General features: G+C 37.2%; 1 pseudogene; it reads left to right on the top strand.

The window, feature by feature from the left end:
• Positions 1 to 4216: 4216 nt before the first annotated feature.
• LOC111148246 lies at positions 4217 to 6628 on the top strand (annotated as a pseudogene).
• Positions 6629 to 6869: the final 241 nt, after the last annotated feature.

Raw genomic sequence — 6869 nt, 5'->3', positions numbered from 1 at the left:
TTCAAGAAGACCTTACATTTACTACAAAGTCTTTGTGGAAATGACCATAATGGAAGATCATTTGAACAGGGGGAATTTTCTCCACAGGAATGATGTAATTTGGGATTGTATGAGTAAGAAAGAATAATATCAGGTAGGGGTGCCTGGGTGGCCCAGTCAATTAAGCATCTGCCTTTGGCTTAGGTCATGATCCCAGAATACATGGAGGCTGATGTAGGGTTCCCTGGTCAGTAGTGGGAGTCTGCTTCTCTCTGACCCTCTCCCTGCTTCTGCATGCACTCTCTCTCTCTCAAATAAGTAAAATCTTTAAGAAAAAAAAAAAGAACAATACCAAGCAAATTGTAGTTTTGACCACATGGGGAAAGCAAAGACATGACAATTATAAATGGATATAAGTAATATAGTATGCTCTAAGTTCTATAAGACTTAGAGCATACATGTTCTAGATATATTTGTAATTTAATGTAATGTGAAGTAAACATAACTACTGAATATTAAATTTGATATTTATTAATTTTGCTAAATCTTCTAAAATGGATTTCATCTTCTTTGAAAACATAACAGCAGAACCATTTAAATAAAATTCTATAATTATATACTTGAAGTAAACTTGAAAGCATTATCAAGCATTAAAAAACATTTAGTGGCAAATGTCATTCTTTTTTCCTTATAATCATTTATTTTGAATTAGTGTGGAGTGGGCCTAGATCTCTTTGAAAAGTTTGTGAATTTACATACACAGCTGGTGGGGATGTAAATTAGAAAACATATCTGAAAGCAATTCAGTTTTATCATTTTTAGATGTTTCAAATTGTTCATAGTGTTTTAACTGGTATTTGCAATTCTGGAAGCTAATCTAAAACAAATCAGACATTTACAAAGGCTTCCTGGAAAAATAGGCTTATCACAACACTATCTCAAATTCAAAAACTTAGAAAAAAATCAATAAAAGATTGGTTAAAAAAACATGGTATCTCTGTTCAATAGAATATTGTACTGTCATTAAAATTTACAGAAGTATGATAAAACATTAGTATCAAAATAGTGAAAAGCAGGTTACCAAACGATGCTTACAGTAAGATTGCAATTATGATACTAAAAAATGCTGAAGGACAATGAAGCTGAAAGTTGGCAAAGGGAAGGAAATAACAAAGATCAGAACTGAAATAAGTGACACAGAGACTAAAAGGAAAAAAAAAGATTAATGAAATTGAGCTGTTTTTTTTAAATATAAACAAAATTGACAAACTTTTAGCCAGATTCACTGAGAGCAAAAGAGGACTCAAATAAATAAAAATAGAATTGAAAGAGGAGATATTGTAACTGATAACACAGAAATATAAAGAATCATAAAAGAGTACTGTGAAAAATTAGACACCAAAAATTTGGACTACCTAGACAAATAAGTGAATTCGTAAAAACACACAACCTACCAAAACTGAATTATGAATAGAAAATCTGAATACACTGATTACTAGTAAGAGATTGAATCAATAATCAGAAGCCTCCTAACAAACAAAAGTCTAGAACCAGATGGCTTCACTGGTGATTTCTACCAAACATTTAAAGAAAAATGGATACCAATTCTTCTCAAACTCTTCACAGAAAATAGAAGAGGAGAAGGCATCACTTCTAAATCCTTCTTTTTTTTTTTTTTTTTTTTTTGTCTTGAAGCAGGCATTGACCTGATACCAGAATCAGGCAAGAATGACACAAGAAGGAAAAGAAAATTACAGACCAATATTTCTGATGAATACAGTTGTAAAAATCCTCAACAAAATATTAGCAAACTGAATTCAATAATACATTAAAAAGATCATCCACCATGATTGAGTGGGATTTATTCCAGGAATGCAAGAATGGTTCAACATCTATAAATCAGTCAATGTGATACACCACATTAACAAAATGAAGGATAAAAATCATACGGTCATCTCCCTGGAACTGAGTCCAGGTCATCTCATCAGAGCAGAGAGCCTGATGCGGGGCTCTATCCCAGGACCCTGGGATCACGACCTGAGCTGAAGGCAGAGGCCTTAACCCACTGAGCTACCCAGGCGCCCCCCCCCCCTTTTTAAAAAAGATTTTATTTATTCATTTGACAGACAGAGATCACAAGCAGGCAGAGAGGCAAGCAGAGAGAGAGGAAAAAGCATTTGACAAAATTCAACATCCCTTTTTGATAAAAACTTTGAACAAAGTGGGTATACCACAAATGTTCAACAGAATAAAGGTCATATATGATAAACCCATAGCTAACATCACACTCAATGGTGAAAAGGTAAAAGCTTTTCCTCTAAGATCAGGAAAAAGACAAGGATGTCCACTCTCACCACTTTTATTAGACAATGCACTGAAGTCTTTGTCTAAGTAATTAAGCAAGAAAATAAAAGGCATGACAATTGGAAAAGAAAACATAAAACTATCACTACTTGCAAATGACATGATATTACATGTAGAAATTCATAAATATTCCATCAAAAAACTATTAGAACTAATAAATCAGAATCAGTACAGTTGTGGAATACAAAATCAATATATAAAAATCTGTTTCTAAAAACTAATAGCAACTTATTAGAAAGAGAAATTAAGAAAACAGACCCATTTATAATTGTATCAAAAAGGATAAAACATCTAGGAATAAGTTTAACCAAGGAGGTGAAAGACCTATACACTGAAAACTGTAAGACACTGATGAAATAAATTGAAGATGACACAAATAAATAGAAAGGCATTCCATTCTCATGGATTGGAGAAATTAATATTGTTAAAAATATCCATACTACTCAAAGCAATCTAAGATTCAGTACAGTCGCTATTAAAATTCCAATGGCCCTTTTCATAGAAACAGAACCAATAATCCTAAAATTTGTATGGAACCACAAAAGGCTCCAAATAGCCCAAGCACTCTTGAGAAAGAAGAACAATGACAGGGGCATCATGTTTCCTGACTTAAAACTATATCTTAAAGCTAAAAGCAATTTCAACAACGTGGTATTGGCATGAAAACAGACACATGGATCAGTGGAATGAGGTAGGAGTCCAGAAATAAACCCATGCATTATATAGGCAATTAATATGTGACAAAGGAGCCAAGAATACATACATAATGGGAAAGGGCAGTCTCTTTAATAAATGGTGTTGGGGTAACTAGACATCCACACGCAAAAGAATAAAGCTGGATCATTATCTTATACCATACACAAAAATTAACTTAAAATGGATTGAAGACTTGAATATAAGACCTAAACCTATAATTCCTAGAAGAAAACACAGCTTTTTAGCCTTTTTTACATTGTTCTTGGTGATGATTTTTTGGATTTTGATACCAAAAACAAAGGCAACAAGAGCAAAAATAAACAAGTGGGACTGTATCAAACGAAAAAGATTCTGCATGGCAAAGGAAACCATCAACAAAGTGAAAAAGCAACCTACTAAATGGGAGAAAACATTTGCAGATCATCTACCTGATAAGGGCTTAGTAATCAAAACACGTAAAGAACTCCAACAAGTTAAGTGCAAAAAAGACCAAACAATCCATTAAAAAATGGACAGAAGATGTGAATACACATTTTCCCAAGGAAGACCTACACGCGGACCGCAAGCACATAAAAAAGTGCTCAGCATTACTCATGATCAGGTAAATGTGAATCAAAACCACACTAGAATGGCTAGTATCCAAAAGACAAGCAAAAACAAGTGCTGAGGATGTGGAGGAAGAGGGAAGCCTTGTACACTGTTTGTAGGAGTACATTTTGGTACAGTGACTATGGTAAATAATTTGGAGGTTTCTCAAAAAACTGAAAATAGAACTACTCTATGATCCAGCAATTCCACTTCTAGGTATTTATTCAAAGAAAATGAGAACACTAACTTAAAAATGTATATGCCCCTCTGTGCTCATTGCAGCATTATTTACAACAGCCAGCACTTGGAAGCAACCTAACTGTCCATCAGTGGATAAATGAATAAAGAAAATGTGGCATATATACACAATGGAATATCATTCAGCCGTAAAGAAAAATGAGATCTTGCTATTTGTGACATTTGTGACAACATGAATGGAACTTGAGGGAGTTCTGCTAAGTGAAAGAAGTTAAACAGAGCAAGGCAAATATGACCTCACATTAATGTAGAATCTAAAAACAAAAAACAAAACAAAAGATACAGAGAAAAACTGGTGGTTCTCAGAGGCAGGGGTAGGAGGGTAGGCAAAATGGGTGAAGGAGGTCAAAACACACCAATGTCCAGGTATAAAATAAATAAGTTCTGGGGACATAATATACATAATGGTGACTAAAGTTAATCATGCTATATTGCATATTTGAAAATTGCTGAGAGAATAGATCTTAAGATTTCTCCTCACCAGGAAAAAAATTTTTGCAACCATGTGACTTGTTAACTAGACTTAATGTGGCAATCATTTCACAATATTTACAACTATCAAACCATTATATTATACACCTGAAACTAATATGATGTTACATGTCAACTATATCTCAATTTAAAAAAATATTCTGGAAACAAACCTAAATATTCTTCAAAATGTAATGGTGACTATTACTGAATTTTGAATTCTTTAAAAGATTTTTGTTTACCTTTTCCAAGTTATATATGCTATTTTTTTATAATTGGAGATTTATTAACTTCCAAAATTATCCCATTGGTCTTAGCATTTTATCAGAGTTCTAGGGGCATAAGAAGTAGTTACTGTTACCTATAGACATGTCTCTCCTCTGAAAAATGATTTTTAGAAGATCTCACTATCTTCCCATTTCCTCAGTTTATTTCAAATTAAAATAGCATTTACTTGTGTGGATACCTCTTGGTTTTATGGAGGGTACTCTAGTTCATGAAAACAACAGTGGCCATTATCTTAAATAACCCTATGCCACTAAGAAAAACCTTTAAAATGCACCTTCAAAATATCTTGGCAACTTGCTACAATGGTACGTGAAGAAAGGAAAAATTGGAGATGGGCTATAATATGTATTTCCTAACTAGCCTTTCCTCTAAGTTTGGTAATAAAAATGTAAAAGTCATGTTTCTATTCAGATAGCAATAACAGAGACTCTTCCTTGGGAAGGTTGGTGACAGTATGCAGAAGCCAGCTGTCCATTCTCCCCTACGTCTCATATTTACTGTTCATTCCCGATCTTCCGCTGGGTGGTTTTTATTTGTAAAGCACAAATATGTGCTCTTATTTTATGCCTTGCTCTTGTTTTTATATGTAGTTTCAAATGGCATAGTCCTTATTTCGGTCAGGAATATTTAACTATATCCTCTGAGAATAAATTCAGATTTGCTCCTCCAGCAGTCCCACGGAGGTTTTTTGAGTAAATGACTTACTAAAAATATCCCATTCTTTTCTGAATCGTTCTGAATGATCATTTCTAAAGGAAGCATCTTCTTTCAGTCTGGAACCACCGACACAGACAGATGCTCCCCTTTCCAGTCATTGAACACCAAATGGAAAGAGCAAATAAATCCAACTCTTTATTATCTGAGGACCTTTTGGATTTGTAGGAACAAAATGATGAAGAGAAAGACTTTAATGCTTTTATGTTCCTTCCATTCCCCTCCTAAGTTCTAACTTTGGCCATTTGCTTTTCCAAACCTGCCTCAAAGTCTTCATACTGCTGAAACAAAACCCACGGGTCAGTGTAAACAGGTGGTTGGAACTGGAATATTTCCAAGCGATCATTTTGACCTGCGTACACCACTTAAAAGGGAGAAGATCTGGAACTGAGACAAGATGCCACTTAACATGCCCTCCTTGGAATGTGTTGGATGTCCCACACCTGACAGGCTCAGCACATGCCCACGTCTTTTTCCTTTCCAGTGAGGAACACCCGTTCAAGCAGGAAGATGAAAGTATGTACTATTTTGGGGGTTCTCCAAAAGTGAACAACCTGCAAAAACACAGTCTAAGAGCAGAGCGTTTGGGGGAACCTCTCCCAACACCGCCGTCGCTCCGCCACCCGCCCGGCCACCTGCGCTGCAACCATGACGCCTCGTGCCATTGTCTACTTCTTGCTGGAGAGTGCGGCCAGGCCCTGCGCAGGCTGCCGCAGACCAGGGCTGGAGCTGGAAAGAGGAGGTGGTGACCATGGATACCTGGCTGCAGGGCTCACTCAAGACCCCCTGTGTGTATGGGCAGCTTCCCTAGCTCTGGGATGGAGACCTTGCCCTGTATCAATCCAGTGCCATTCTGAGGCACCTGGGCCGCTCCCAGGGGCTGGATGGGAAGGACTGGCAGGGAGGCAGCTCTGGTTGGTGTGGGGAATGATGGTGTGGAGATCTTCTGCTGCAAATACATCATTCTCATCTATACCAATTATGAGGCAGGCAAGGAGGAGTATGTGAAGTCACTACCAGGGCACCTGAAGCCTTCTGAGACGCTGCTGTCCCAGAACCAGGGTGCGCAGGCCTTCATCATGGGCAACCAGATCTCCTTGCAGACACTACAACCTACTGGACTTGCTGCTGATCCCACACCCTGTCCCCCAGCCCACCCCCAATTCCTTTCCACTGCTCTCTGCCTGCTTGGCATACCTTAGCTCCTGGCCCAAGCTCAAGGTCTTCCGAGGCCCTGAACCTCCCCATCAATGGCAACCAGAAGCAGTGAGAGCATGTGGCTCCCTTGGCAGGAGGCGGGGACTGCCTGTCAACTGGTAAAATTTCCAAGAGAGAAAATAAAATAACAATAATAAGTAAAAGCAGAGTTTTCTCAAGGAAAAATTACTACCTAGCCATTTCCCTAGATACCAGTGTGACACACATGAACTGACTGATGGAGGAGGTAGCCTTGCCAGGACCAAGAGTTCAAACATTTTAAAGGAAATTCTAGTGGCGGAAAATTGAGATGT

The sequence above is a fragment of the Enhydra lutris genome, unplaced genomic scaffold, assembly GCF_002288905.1.
Source record: "Enhydra lutris kenyoni isolate GAN:26980312 unplaced genomic scaffold, ASM228890v2 scaffoldscaffold19, whole genome shotgun sequence".
NCBI classification, from domain to species: domain Eukaryota; kingdom Metazoa; phylum Chordata; class Mammalia; order Carnivora; family Mustelidae; genus Enhydra; species Enhydra lutris.
This window is presented reverse-complemented; position numbering and strand designations above follow the sequence as displayed.